This window comes from Natrix helvetica (assembly GCF_964273705.1).
Source record: "Natrix helvetica genome assembly, chromosome: 4".
NCBI lineage: Eukaryota > Metazoa > Chordata > Lepidosauria > Squamata > Natricidae > Natrix > Natrix helvetica.
In genome coordinates this window covers 49,943,293-49,959,587 of record NC_138550.1, presented here as the reverse complement: position 1 = coordinate 49,959,587, position 16,295 = coordinate 49,943,293, and positions in this window count along the sequence as shown.

Genomic DNA, 16,295 nt, shown 5'->3' with positions numbered 1-16,295 from the left:
ATAATGTACAGGTGGTTGGTACCAGAAGGGGTACTGGTATCTTGGCAAGGAAAAAGGTATGAGATAGAGAATAGAGAAGAAGCGCAGGAATTCTATGAGAAATACTACACAGGGGAAGAAGAACAAGGAAGTAAAGAGGACCTAGAAAGTAGAAGTCAAGAGGAAGAAACATCAGAAGACAAGGAAAGAAACAGGAAAGAAGAACAGAGGCAAGAAAGAGAGAGAGCAGAAAAGGAGGGCGTGAGAGGGAAAAGTCAGATACAAACCAAAAGCAACAAAAAACACCCCATCTAAAGAGGGGCCAGAAAATAACAATTATTTCAATAAACTTGAATGGACTGAACACACCAAAAAAAGAGCGCAGATGTTTAATAAACTTAAGAAACTGAAGGCAGATATAATCTGTATACAGGAAGTGCATATTAAAAGGGAACATAAGAATTTACTGGAAAACAAAAAACTAGGGAAATTATATACAGCACTAGCAGATAAAAAAAGAGGGATAGCAATCTATATAAAGGAAGTCTACTCTGATGAAGAAGGCAGGATGCTAATTATTGAATTAGAGACAACAGAAAAACCGATATTATTAATAGGCATATATGCACCAAATCAGAAACAAGAGGAATTCTATAGGAAATTGCACAACAAAATAAACGAATTAGAATATGAAAATATTTGCTTAATTGGGGATTATAATGCAATAGTGGATTAAAAAATGAACTATGAAAGCAAAAAGAAAAATAAAACAAAAAATGCTACCCAAATCCTTTTTTGAGATGGCAATGGAATATAAATTACATGATATTTGGAGAGAAAGCAATATACCTTTTATTCGAACCCCCACCAGTCCCTATCAAGAATTGACATGGCTTGGATTTCATCTGGTCTATGCAATCAAGTAGACGAAATTGAAATAGAAGCAAATGAGTGGGCAGACCATAATCCAAGAAAATTAAGATGGAAAGGTCAAAGAAGAAGAAAAAGATGGATGATGAATTCAAATATTGTAAATGAAATAGAATACACTCAAATGCTGGAGAAAGAATTAAAACTATTTTTAGAACAAATAAAAAAGAAGACACCTCAATTCAAAATCTCTGGGACACTATGAAAGCATACACAAGAGGCCTTACGATTACCTACATGGCGAGAAAAACTAGAAAACAAAAAGAGCAACAAGAATGTCTGCAAAAGGAACTTATGGAAGCCGAAGATGATTAAAAAAAAGTTTCTGCACTCTGCAAACCTCCCAAAAACGGCCTGTTTTTCATGAAAATGGGCCCATTTTATTTTCAAAAAAAGGGCACGAATAGCCCTTAGGAGGCTTGTAAACTGTTCCTGGCGGGGGGGGGGATGAGCAAAAAATGGCCATTTTTTTGCAAAAACGGGCCCATTTTTTTGTCCAAAAAAAGGGCATGGGTAGCCTTTAGGAGCCTTATAGAGTGCTCCTGGGGGCTGGGGCGGGGGGCAAAATTGAGCAAAATACGGCCCATTCTTTTGCTCATTTCTGCCTTCCCCAGCCCCCAGGATCTCTCTGAAAGCCTCCTAAAAGCTATGCATGGCCATTTTGGTGAAGGGGGCGGGGTTTTGGGAGGCAAAAATGCTCTATTCAGTGTAAAGATGCACCCAGATTTTCAGCCTCTTTTTTGAGGGAAAAAGGTGCATCTTATACTCCAAAAAATACGGTATGTGTAGGATGATAGCATAGGTTTTTTATTTTTTATTATTTTTCCTATCATTCTGTTGTTGTTTTCTTGAGGACATTAATTATTTTATTTATCTTTTTTTCTAAAGGAAAAAAAAAATCTGAAATTCTGATGGGAGTGCTATAGAGCACTATTTAGACAGAAAAGATATATGCTATATTTTATACTGCTATTATTTTCCTAGGCATTAGACATCATGATAAAACTCTCTCAGTTGGACTTTTTTTTTATTTGGAAGTTAACAGAAGACAGAAGGTAGACTGCAAATCAATGTAAGTATGTAAAATCAGTGAGAAACAAAAGAAGTAACAATAAAGTAATCATAAAAATACCAAGAAACATTATAGTAAACAGAAGGTAATTTTTTTCAAGATGGAACAAAAAGTTCTTCTATTATATTTGTTACTGAAAAGTTACAACTAAAGCTCAGTATCACTATATTATTTTGCTGTAGATAACAGGAAGTCAGAAATTCAACGTGCTGTAAGGAAGCAGAGGAAAAACAAAGTCACTATACTTTGAGTTTTGATTTTCAAGTTCTGGAAGCAACAATAAACAAAATAATAAATGGAATTGGTTTCCTTTATATAGATGATGTAAAATGCATACATATCAGTGGTGGGTTTTAAATTTTTACTGTAGGTGTAGGCCTGCTTTGTAGGAGTGATTTGCCAGCCATGTGACTGGGTGGGAGTGGCTTGGCAGTCATGTGACTGGGTGGGAGTGGGCTTGGCGGTCATGTGACTGGGTGGGTGTGGCCAACTTGTAAAATTTGGTGAAACTCACTTAACAACATCTTGTTTAGAAACCAAAATGTTGGCTCAGAAACTCTGGCATTTGAAGCACACAAGTCTTAAAGCTGTCAAGTTACAAGACCCTTGCACCCCTAACCCTTTAGAAAAAAACCCCAGGGGTATTCAAACTTGACAGCTTTAATGGGAAGTAACAGACTCAAGCTCTGGATTTAATGGGAAGTAACAGACTCAAGCTCTGGATGGGAAGTAACAGACTCAAGCTCAACCCCTCCAAGACGGAGTGGCTGTGGTTACCGGCGCCCCGGTTCAACCAGTGGGTTCCATCACTGGCCATCAGGGGCGAACAGCTAGCCCCCGTGGAGCGGGCACGCAATTTGGGCGTCCTCCTGGATGCCCAGCTGTCAATGGATGACTATGTGACGGCCGTGGCAAGGGGGGGCGTTCCACCAGGTTCGCCTGGTGCGCCAATTGCGTCCCCTATTGGACCGGAACGCCCTTCACACAGTCACCCATGCCCTAGTGACGTCCCGACTGGACTATTGTAATGCTCTCTACATGGGGCTTCCCTTGAGATGCACCCAAAGGCTGCAGTTGGTCCAGAATGCGGCCGCGCGGGCAATTATGGGAGGTACTAGGTACTCTCATGTAACACCTCTCCTGCGCGGGCTACACTGGCTACCTGTGGCTTTTTGGGTGCGTTTCAAGGTGTTGACTATCATCTTTAAAGCGCTCCATGGCACAGGACCTAGGTATCTGCGGGATTGCATCCTGCCCCATACATCCCTGCGGCCGATTCGCTCTCACAGGGAGGGACTCCTCCAGGTGCCGTCCACTAGGCAGTGCCAGCGGGTGACGCCCAGGAGTAGGGCCTTCTCTGTGATGGGCCTGACCCTCTGGAATGACCCCCCCCAATATTAGAATAACCACCGATCTCCGCTCCTTCCGCAAGAAACTTAAGACCCACCTCTTCAACTTAGCTGGCCTGGCCTAACCGTAGTTTTAATCCTTCTAGCCTGTATTTTAAATTTTTAGGGGTAGGTTTTTAGGTTGTTTTTAATTTTTATCATACTGTACAGCCTAGTATTTAATTTGATTTTAGGGGTATCTAAGAGTATTTGATTTTGTATACTGTTTTTATTGTGTTGTCTGTACATCGCCCCGAGTCCCTTCGGGGAGAGGGGGCAGTCTATAAATTTAATAAATATGAATAATAATAAGACTTTAACGTTTATATAGGACTCTTAGAGGCGGGTGGGGTGATTGGTGAGCCAGCCAATCAGTGAGCAGCGGATGGGGCAAGCATGGTGTGGATGGGCAGGGGGAGGGAGCTGGAACTGGTTCTAAACGGCTCGGTAGATTTATGGAACCTCTTCTATAGAAGAGGTTAGAACTGGCAGGAACCCACCCTGATACACATGATATAGAATATTACTTTATATAGTGTCTTTCTGTGAATAGATATAGACATGTATCAACATGTTTCCAGCATACTTCAATATAGATTACCATTTGATGGATCTAAAGTATTACCACTCTGATCAGCTCCCAGAATAAATCAAGCTAGGCATTTGCTAGGCTTCATATTCAATACATTTCATGTACCTTGCATGTTTTTTCTCATTTATGGATATTTTAAGTATAATGGAAATACATAATTACTTCATGCTTGAGACTATTCCTCTCAAAGCACAATAATATATTTTCAGGAATACATGATTGATTTACTTCCAATATTCTATATGCTAATTGAAAAACTAAAAAAGAGCACATTTATTGATAAAGCCAAGGGTTAAATATGTTGCAGAATCACAATTATATAAAGCAGGTTATAGCCTGTAAAAGTGTAGAAGTGAAACATTACCCTGGCTAAAAAGTCAAAGATAAAGAACTATGAATGACACTTAAATTGCTTTCCATCTTCACGCCAGAAAAATAATGGACCCAATAATAGATCACAAAGGTTGTTTTAAAAGCAATGCAGAGGAACAAAGCAATAGTAACTCATCTTCTAAACATAAAAAAATCAAGAATTAAGCTATTAAAATATTGCTTTGTAAACATAAAAAAAAATCAAGAATTAAGCTATTAAAATATTGCTTTGTAAACATTTTTAAAAATTCTTCCTCATATTTAACAAGCAGAAGAGCATAATTTCACCACACTGTTGCATTAAAATAATTTTGGCATACCTCAAAGAAGATAGGAAGAGACTAATAAAGACAGGATGATTATATTGATTGCATAGGGAATATTTAGACCTTTTATAAAAGTTATCCAACCTCACAGTTTTTCACACCATACATTAATTCCTTTTGTCACTAGGGGCAATGGAGGATTAGCTAGCCACTTTCATGATTCTGAGGAAGGTTTTTTTTTTCCCCTTTGGGTTTTTTTTTTTTTTTTTTGGATGGGGAGTGACATCTCTTTTTTTTTTCAACATCACTAATATACCCATTTGGTTTATTGGCACATGCCTTTTTGCAAAATAGTTTTACACTAATGAAATGGAAATATGTATGGAAATGTATGTACATATGTATGGAAAGAAAGATATTGCTAACTTGCTATCTTTATTTGCCTGGGAGAAGAAGGGGTTATAAATTGGTAACATCTGATTCGCCAATATGGTTTTCAGCAACAAATGTTTTACCTGATGGACAGATTAACAGCTAATGTGGAAGTGAAACAAATGAAACCTGCTTTATTATTTCTTTAATTTAAAAAAATCCACCATAGATCTTGATTTCTCTATTAAAGAATCAAGCAAGTTTCATTTGTGTCCTCATTGAACTGCCTAACTTCACTTTAGCTTCAGTTATTGAAGATCTTTATATGATTAATCAATCGTGTTAGGATCTTTAATCTGCAGTCTCCGTATTGTGTCATCATTTAGATGGAATGTTGAAATGTTCCTCCCATTAATTACATAGTCAAAATCGGAAGAAAAAATGGAATTCACTGCTTTCATCTCAGTAACCAAATAACATGATATGATAATTGTACATCATTTCTGACAAGAAGAGTGTCATTTGATGGTCTTGGTACCAAGCACTATAATAAGCATCCAATCTGACACCAGGTTATCATGCAATCATTGTGTGGATATACTATTTGGTTAGCAAAACCTTTCAAGTCTTTTAGAAAATATTATCTGCAGTGAGAGGTTAATAAAGGACTATATTGTGAAATCACAATTCCATGATTGATTTATCTTAAATAAGTCTGAAAGCAAAAAGATGGGAATCAGGAATTAAACTATGCTGGCTAAAATCACAATTTCTAACAGCTCAGTTACAAAGATAACTGGATCAATACAGGGCAGGACATAACAGGATAGGAATGTATGTGTTCATTCAGGAAATCATGTAATGTTAGTCCTTGAGTTACAACCCCAATTGGAACCAGAATTTCCATTGCTAAGCAAGATTGTTAAATGAATCCCAATTTTACAACCTTTTTTGTTACAGTTGTTAAGTGTTTATGGAGATTCTCAATCCTCCATGTCATGGGTGTCCCAAAGGGGCTCTTTCAAGAGGCAACTGGACTTTCTGATTTTTCTTTGAAGATGTTTTGTTTCTCATCCAAGAAGTTGCAGAACCTTCTTGGATGAGAAACAAAACATCTTCCAAGAAAAACAAAAAAAGTGCAGTTTTCTCTTGAAGAAGCCCCATTGGGACTGATTGTTTAGCAAATGATGTAGTCCAGGAGTGTCCAAACTTGGCAACTTTAAGACGTGTGGACTTCAACTCCCAGAATTCCCCAGCCAGCTGGCTGGGGAATTCTAGGAGGTGAAGTCCACACGTCTTAAAGTTGCCAAGTTTGGACACCCCTGATGTAGTCGTTAAGTGAATCATGTAGTTGGTAAGCAAATCCAGCTTTCCCCATTGACCTGGCTGTGAAGGTCACAAATGGCAACCACATGACCATAGGAAGCTGCAACCATCATAAATACATGCCAATTACCGAATTTTGGTCACATGCCTATGGGGATGCTATGATGGTCTTATGTGTGAGTAGTAGTTATAAGTCACTTTTTTTCAGTGCTGTTGTGATTTCAAATGATCACTAAATGAATGATTGCAAATTGGCAACTACCTGTAGTCAAAGAGAATAAATATAAAAATAATATTCTGAAAAAAAATATTAAGGATTCAGTTTTATTGCTATATCTATAGTCCATTGTTGAGTTATAAATGTATTTTGCTTTATTTAATTCACCTTTTTTACTGCTTTAATTCATATATATATATTGTTTAAAAATATGAATTTTATACAATTAGGAGCTTTGATCAATAGAAAAAGATTTGTTGACAGCTTTCCATTTCAGCATAAGGTCATATGTATTGCTGTATAACCAAGAGAAACTGTTGACCTAGAACTATTTTTTTACTTAATAATAAATTGATATTCTGATATTCAAGTGCATCTTGAAGATTAATTCATCCTTGGGATACAGATGTTATTAGACTTATTACAGTCTGTTAGCATACAGAAACTTTATATAATGAAATGAATTCCCTTCAGTTATAGAAATCCAAATTGTCTTGTCTATATCCTCAAAAATCCAAATTTGCAATTCAGCCTAGTTATATTAATATGTGTTAATCCATACTTGATATCTATTTCAAGCTATAAAATAAAATTTGACAATCCCACATAAAATTGCTAATTTTGATCCGATAAAAGATTAAACTTTGTTTGACAAGCTTTGAAATAAGAGCATAGTGAAAGTAGCTGTTATTTCGATAGGAAGGACAGTATAGGGATGCAGTATTTATTTGTGTATCACCTGTCTCACATGGAGAAAGATGTTGAGCAATAGAAGTATTCTAATATATGTCCATCAGTAATGCAGAGAAGGCAATGTGTTAAAATGAACCAGAGGTGTTCAATAATACACAAGAGATGAGAGACCAAGAGTGAAACTATTTTTCCTGACCTGTTCAATTTGATTTTCTTGACTATAGCTAAATGGTTCTCCTCATTTAATAACTGCATTGCTTCAATATTTGGTCAATAGTATGAGTATAAAAATAATATCTGCAGCAAGTAGTTCACTATTATAGTGAAACCTAGATATTTTCATTTGCTACCAGGAAGCAGAATGGCCTATAACCCTTACTTTTGCTCAGTAAAAATGCTGACGGAAAGTGGGAATAAAAATTATATTAAAAGTGATTGCAACACTGACCTTTTTGGCAAGGATACGATCAGAAACATAATAACCTTCTCAGAGTCTGGGAAAATGATTGAAGCCTTATAAATATTATAGGGCCATAACACCTCTGCATGTCTTCTGTATAAACTTGGCATTGCTTCAAGAGGTAATAAGATCAATATATCTCTATTCTTACAAACTCATAATAAATTGGATGCTAAAGTATACGTAAGTTCAGCTTTTAAGATTCTGAAAACTATTCATCTTTTTCCTTTTCATAGTGTACATCTGATTAATATGAGAAATGAGCCTTTAATGGTGAGCAACTGCTTGGGCTTGACATAATGACACATATTTTTCAACATATATATTACAAATTGTTAGTAAAACAATGAATGCTGCTACTGTGTCTGTAGTAACCCAATGGTTTTTTTATAGAAACATTTTTGGCAAAGAAAAGATCTTGAAAGTGCTATCAACCTCTATCAGCTCTTTCTTTAGAAAAGGAAGCCATTAAGCAAACCAGAAATTGATTTTACTGTATATTATACTATTTAACTTTATGTTTCAGTTCATGAATTACTGTTTGTATTTTTCACCATAAAGCATCCAGCAGTTGTTCATATTTTAAAAGACAGAGAGAATAAATTCAAGAGACTGACCGATTGGCATTTAGAAAATATATGACAAAGGTCGCACTGTATCAGACTGACTATAAGAATTATAGAAACGATAAAGTAGGCAAAGATCTTTATCCCCATGTAGTCGGCAAAATCAAGAATCAATAACCTCACAAATTATTTAATGCTAGTCAAAATAGAAATATAATCTTGAAAACTGTAGTTATATTTGGTCTTCGCTTTTCCAAGCTAAGAGGAATTGCTAGATCTCTTTTGGTGGTGGTGGTGGTGGTGGGGGAAATACTTGACTGGAACCTATTTTCTTTACAACATTCAGTCCTTTGGTGGTAATATTGGCCTTGCAAGTGATTATAAGGGAAAACAGGAACAAAATAGAAGCAGACCACAGATATTACTGTAACTGCAATTGCCTAAGTGCTAGCAACCAGAGAACTTACAGGAAACTCATACATATTTGGGGAACATTATTCACCAATATATTTCTGAAAGCAATAACCCTACCGATATAGCCTCTCTTCTATTTAACACTTTGGGGCCAAAAATATTTACCAAGTATAATCTGTGTGATTTTAACTAACCTATTTAAGCCAAAATAGAAAGAAATGCTATATAAGACTGGTAATCTTTGCAGTTTGGTGGCCTGGTTGGTGGGGGAGAGGGAAACTGGGCCATGCAAATGGCATGCTGGCATGCATGTGCAAATGTGCACTGCTAGATGTTCGGAAGTGAAGCGATCCATTCGTGCCAGCCTGCAGTTCACATGCCCCAGTTCTGAATAGGCCATGACCCGGTGGGGGGCCACAGTCCATGGGTTGGGGAACCCTGATACAGGTAATGTATACCCTTTTTTGGAGTGATAGTTATAACCTTAGACAGTGGTGGGTTTCAAGATTTTTTAGAACCTCTTCTGTAGGTGTGGCCTGTTTTTTTTTAAAACAAAGTTTTATTGGTTTTTTTAACAATTTATAGGGAAAAAGGTAAAGGAAAGGTTACAAATTTTGGCAGTTGCATGTGCGGTAGGTGCCCCCTCCCTCCATACTCATAGTATACATTTACACAACATTCATTGCTAGGTAGTAACATATAGTCAGCATATGTATTCAGTTAATAATTTCGATCAGTTTATGTCAGGTAAATTTTCTTATTCATTTTTGTGATCTGAGCTTTCTCGGTATTGCCCCATCTCCCCCCGCCGACAGAGCTCCGGCCCCTCCCATGTCCTGTATGTCTGTTGTGGGATCATCTGGTTTTTCTAGGAATACTTTATTTTTTTCCATGTGTTAATTCTAACTCTTGTCTCCTCCCAGAATATTAGCATACCTTCAGGCATCAGCCATCTGAACCACACCCCTTCTGGTATAATTTATTCGCTAATTGCGAATAACTTTTTCTTTTTTCCCTCACTTTCTTGGGGATCTGTTTCAGAATGGTTATTTCCCTATCTTGGTATGTCAAAGTTTGCTCCCTTTGTGCACTCAGGATTTCATTTCTTGTGCTTTATCTGAGGAATTTAATGTGTACCTCCCTGGGTATGTTATGTGTTCTAGCGTAAGCTGAGTTCACTCTATAAACCAAGTCTATTTCCCACCCCATCTGTTGTTTCTCTTTCTGGATGTATTCAGCTAAAATACTTGTTTTTTTTTTTATTTTGTCATGATGTCCCTTATATTTTCGTCATCCGCCTCCATCACATTTTGAAATCTAAGGTAAAAGGACATTCTCTCAAATTCTATTTTCATCTGTTGGGTATCAAGTTCTTTGTTCCCCTTCTGCACCCCTTCCATCCCCTCCCTCATCTCAGCCGTCCCACCCTCCAAAAGATCCAGTCTCTGTGAGTTCTTATTAATTTGGGCCTGGTTCTCTTTAATTTCTTCTTTCATCTCCTTTATTTTTTTTTATTTCCTCTTGTCCCTGTAGGAGTTGCTGGAACATTTGTTGAAACTCCGTCTCTGTAGTTTTAGGTTGCATCAAAGCTGTTATCGTTGATTGTGTACTTGGACTAGATGTTGCAGATGTCGGGGCAGAGGCTGCAAAGCCAGGCTTTCCAGGAGGTGGTTTTTTAGGAGACATTGTTTGTAGGATAAAGAGTTCAGTCAATACAGAGAGTGGTCAGTCAGAGAGGTAGAACAGCCAAGAGATTCCAGGAGGCAGAAGGTCCAGGCAGAAGGTCCAGGCAGAAGAGGATTTTTCTAATCACTCTGGGAATAGAGTAAAGTTTTTCACTCCAGGGAGTTCAAAGAGTAGCAATCAACAAGAGATTAGTCTGAGTAGCACAGAGACAAAGACCGGAAGCCTGAAGTTTAAAGGTGGAGTCAGGTTTCACAGTTCATGAAGACAACAGAAGCATGCCATCTTGCCCTGCCAGCTTCGGGTTTAGAGGCATAACAAAGTTTTCAAAGTTCCAAAAGTTTCCCGATCATCATAGTATTATGGGGTTAAATCCGAAAATACACTTAGTGAGGGCGTGACATCATCAGTTGGCTCTCCCCCTCCTCCTTCCCCTGGGGCTGAGAGCAAAATTGTTTCAAGCCGCCTGTCCGAGGGGGGGGGGAATCCCCCTCCCTCCAGCCGCACCTCGTAAAATCAAGCCGAAAGAAGGAAATTTAAACTGCTGACAGTTTCTCCAACTTGATAAAGGGAATGGAAGGGAGTTTTCGCCTCAAGGTGTGGCCTGTTTTGTGGGAGTGGCTTGCCGGCTATTTGACCAGGTGGGAGTGGCTTGCCAGCTATGTGACTGGGTGGGCATGGCCAACTTGTAAAATGTGGTGAAACTCACTTAACAACGCTCTTGCTTAGCAACCAAAATGTTGGCTCAGAAGCTCTGGCATTTGAAACATGCACGTCTTAAAGCTGACAAGTTACAAGTTCCTTGCATCCCTAACCCTTTAGAAAAAAAAACCCAGGGGTGTTCAAACTTGACAGCTTTAAGACTTGTGGACTTCAACTCCCAGAATTCCTCCTCTCGTTCTTCATCTTGATGATGTGCGGATGGGCAGAGGGAGGGAGCTGAAACCAGTTCTAAACGGCACTGTAGATTTGTGGAACCTCTTCCATAGAAGAGGTTAGAACTGGCAGGAACCCACCTCTGGCCTTAGACTAAGAACTACAAACCAAATCAGCAATTAAAAGTTATTGGATGATGTTGGTTTTTTTACCCTCTCTAAGTCCTTTTAAAACCTGAAATTATAGCATTTAATGTTAATCATATCAGTCTGCTGAAGTCAAATCCAAATACTTTAAAAATGTTTTTGTTTCTGATGTGTAATGATATGGTGGGAAGGATCTTGGAAGATAAGGCGAGAAATGTTGCCTAGGCAATAGTCAGATAAGAGACAGCATAGCCCCCAGCTGGATAGTGGATGGAACAAGAGGCTCACAAGGGATCCTCCCTAGTTTCTTGGACTGCAAAGCAGATGGCAGGAGAACTGTACTTTCAGATTCATAAGAGTCTGTTAATGTAGCTTTACAATAAAGTAACATTAGCTTAACTGGCTGTGTTTCCTGTTCAATTTACCTGGATGGACTGACATGATAACATTGGATAAAGGGTTGTCTAATCATTATGGTAAACCAGTTCTTATTTTTTTACCCTGTTACATTATTTTTACATTTTTCTGAAATATATTTCATAAATTCTCAAAATATCAAAGTGAAAGTATAAAAATGGTTTTTAATCAACCAATCATCCAGTGGAGATCATGGCAACTAGCAACTTTCATGTTTTTCCCTGTTTTTATTCAGAAGAAAACTTCCTCCTTCCCTCCCTCCCTTCCTACTATATTTTTATCCAAAAGGAGCTATGTTATTTCCATCCCAGAAGAGTCAGGCCATTTTTTCCCCTTTTCTCTCTGAAAACTAATTTCTTTGCCTTTTCTTATATTTCCCCCCATAAACTCAGGTTCTGCAAAATCCTTTCAGGGTTCTGGCACTAGACCTTAATCAATTCTGCAAAATATTTTCTGGAGTTAAAAAGTACCATATTTTTCAGAGTATCAGAAAAGTATAGTATATGCACTGGAGTATAAGATGCACTGGAGTATAAGACGCACCAAGGTTTTGAAGAGGCAAATCTTTTTAAAAGGTTTTTGCACGAACAGGCCCATTTTGTGTCAAAAGAATTTGCATGGATAGCCTTTAGGAACCTTATAGAGTGCTCCTGGGGGCTGGGATGGCAAATTTGAGCAAAAAAACATCCCATTTTTCGCTCATTTCTGCCTTTCCCAGCCCCCAGGACCTCTCTGAAAGCCTCCTAAAAGCTATGCATGGCCATTTTGGTGAAGGGAGTGGGGTTTCGGGAGGCAAAAAAATGCTGGATTCAGTGTATAAGATACACCCAGATTTTCATCCTCTTTTTTGAGGGAAAAAGGTGTGTCTTATACTCCAAAAAATATGTGTAGCTTTTTAAAGGTTTGAAACCCCCCTCCCGAAATTTGCAAACAGTCAAGTATCTGTCTGCATTTCTTCCAATCCTTAAAATCATTCATCTATTTTTTTCTCATGTATCAGCAGCAATGAAGCTTCAACAGATTCTAGTGGCATCCAATCAAGCCCTTTCATGATTATATCACAATATTTTCATGTTCTTTCTTACCTCAAACTAATCAGCTGACCAGCTAAATTCCAAGTCTCCTGGTGGAAAATATTTTGTCTTAAACAACAGATAATCAGCTTTAACATGGTGAGAGAATAAGGCTAGAACCTTGAATTATTTGGGTAAATTAGATGAGGTTATTTGAGGAACCTGATAGACTCCATCTTGAATATCTGACTAGCCAGCAAGCTTTTCTGGAAAATCACAGCCTGGAATGAAATCCTAGGGTCAGCATGACCTGCTCAGAAATAACCTAATAGATTGGAAACTCCCTTTGTAACAGGGAGTAACAGGACATGTTTTGCAGGAAGCCATTAATGACCTTATTGTTTAGGTATGGGAAAGCGAGGTCCTTTGGGGCTTTTGAACACGTATGCTTTCGGAACATTTGGGGAATTTCCATGTACTTTGCATTTGTATTTTGTGCACGCAATTGTATTTTCTGTATCCAAGTTATGAGGCATATGATATGTATTTAAGGTGTGCCTATGCACCTTGTAGGGATTCTCATTTGCTTGGGAATCCACCTGCGCAGGTGTACTAAAATAGCTGCTTTCTGTTGCCAAAGCCTCCTTGACCATTTTTTGGTATGAAGAAGTTATATCTGGGATATTTTTTCTCACACATGGGAATTCTAGTTCCATTCAGAAATCTATTAACTTCTTCAAATTTCAGACATAATGGATTAACCAGTGGATTAATATGCATATGCATACATATGCATATGTTAGAGATAGATAGATAGATAGATAGATAGATAGATAGATAGATAGATAGATAGATAGATAGATGATAGACAGACAGACAGACATTTCTATTGCATATATAGTAGTAATAGTAGTAGTTGACCTGTTTATATATTAAGATTTCAGTACAGTTTGAAACTGAAGGATGAATCTAAATCAACATATTGAGGAAAGCACAATTGGCCTGTAAAACAAACCTTGATGTATCCTTCAATTGCATGAATAAACAACATCATCAGCAAAGGCAAGTATTGAATTATTTGGAAATAGTGTTAGAAATGCCACACCTATGAAGTCATTTTAATCCCATCAATATTTTCTCCATTGCACACTTTGCATTAACAAAAGAAAAAAAAGTGGCATATACATTTAACTTGTCCTCAAATTGACAATAAAAAACATTGAGACAACAATACACTATTACAAGAATATTATATTGGAAAGTATGATTTCCTTATAACAATACTTGAATTTGTATTTTAATCATAAAATGACAAAAAGGTTATGAAGTGTCTTGTTACAAATGAACATTTTGTAAAAGAACTACAAAGTATGTGAAATGAAGTAATTTTCATTTCTATTTCAAGTATTGGTGTTAAATTGTCAGCCATGCATTATTTAAATGATCACATTGGACACCATTATATTTTTTCATTAAGTTGTTTATTTGTTCTGAAGAGGGTAGCTCTAGATATCATTATGTGTAGACCGGGTGCAGCCCTAGTAATAAAATAACAAATTATTGGATAGCTTTCATCAAGATGCAACCTGGTTTCCTGAAGTTATAGATTTATTTCGTGTTATAAATAACTGATTTTAGTTTCATCCAACCACTGGTGTTCTAGCATTAACAATGGGATGTCAATACTTAGCTAAGGGTAGAATATAGAATAGTGTAGGTACCTTATTTTCTTTTGTTTTGTAACTGTTTTGACCAGAGAATTTTTACAGCTCGGGATGAAAGAGCAAGATGAGGCATTCCTTAATATTCTAGCAGATAAACACTGATTGTTCAGAAAGTATAAGTTATGATTGGCTTCTGAAAGCACTCTAGACTCACAAAGAATTGCACATGTCAATTGCAGTTGTGTCTTGATTCTCATAAATGAACTGAACAGCTCCCTCCAGACTTGCTACATTTTATTGTGAAATCAAAAGGCTTCTGCAAGATAAGGTTGGACAACTGTAAATGCTCTTATATTATTCTACAGTCAACCATAGAAAAAGATAAGAAAACATAGTCTGCAGAAGTTATCTGCAGAAGCATATACTATAATTTTTTTATGGAAGATTATTTACAGCTTTTGTAACTTATGTGTGATTGCTATATTATAGACACATTTCTCTCCCACAGAACCAAATGTCTGCAGAATGGACTCAGGAGCATTCAGGGTCTGGCATCCACAGGTTTTTCTGCATGAAGAACTTCTCCCACTTTGGTAGACTGCCACTGGTCAACTATTGATTTACCTTCATAAAGAGGATTTGGTAAGACAGAACTGATTCATAAGACTTCTGCCCTATCTTCATCATACAGAGAATGGAAGGATTGCTTTTCATCAAGCTACCACATACCTCTAGCACAGGGGCATCAAACTCACGTCATCATGGCAGCATCATGTGACATATTGGAACTTTTTCCCCTTTTGCTATGGGTGTAGTCAACATGTGATGCGTTTGGTCCACAGGCCGGGAGTTTCAAAGTACTTCTGAGATTCAAACATATGGAGAATGTTACCAAACTGACAGAGGCAACTTCAGAAGTAGCTGAAAATGCAGAAGAGTTTATCGCAGTTTTGGAAGACCAGAATATTAACTTTCACTTTCACTACCATGGTTCAAATGTAAACCTCTCAACACATTTACATTTATTGGATTTGTCAACCGCTCCCTCTCCCCAAGGGGACTCGGGGCGGTGTACAGACAGAATAAAAACATTATAAAAAAACATTATAAACAACAATTACAAAACCCCATAAAAACAAATTAAACACAAGTCTGTACAATAGTGCAAAGATTAATTAATGATTAAAACCAAATTAAAATACCCCAAAATTTAAAATAACCGGCCAGGAAAGTCAAGGGATTAGATCATGATTGCGATTGGGTCAGGCCAGCTAATTGGCACAGGTGGGTCTTGAGTTCCTTACGGAAGGAGCGGAGATCAGTAATGATTCTAATGTCAGGGGGGAGGTCGTTCCAGAGGGTCGGGCCCATCACAGAGAAGGCCCTACTCCTGGGCGTTGCCCGCTGACATTGTTTGGCGGACGGCACCCGGAGGAGTCCCTCTCTGTGAGAGCGAATTGGTCGCAGGGATGTATGGGGTAGGATGTGATCCCGCAAATAACTAGGTCCTGAGCCATGGAGCGCTTTAAAGGTGAGAATCAACACCTTGAAATGCACCCGAAAAGCCACAGGTAGCCAGTGCAGCTCGCGCAGGAGAGGTGTTACATGGGAGTACCTGGTACTCCCCATAATTGCCCACGCGGCCGCATTCTGGACCAGCTGTAGCCTTCGGGTGCATCTCAAGGGAACACAACTGAAATAAGTGTGTTGAGGGGAAAAAAACAAATTTGGGACTTTTTCTTTAAATACATTAACATGGTTGAAGATTTCATGATTAAAAGAAAGGCCTACATGTCTTTGATACTTCCATGAAGATGAGCTGGAAGGAGTGACTTAAACTTAATGAGTT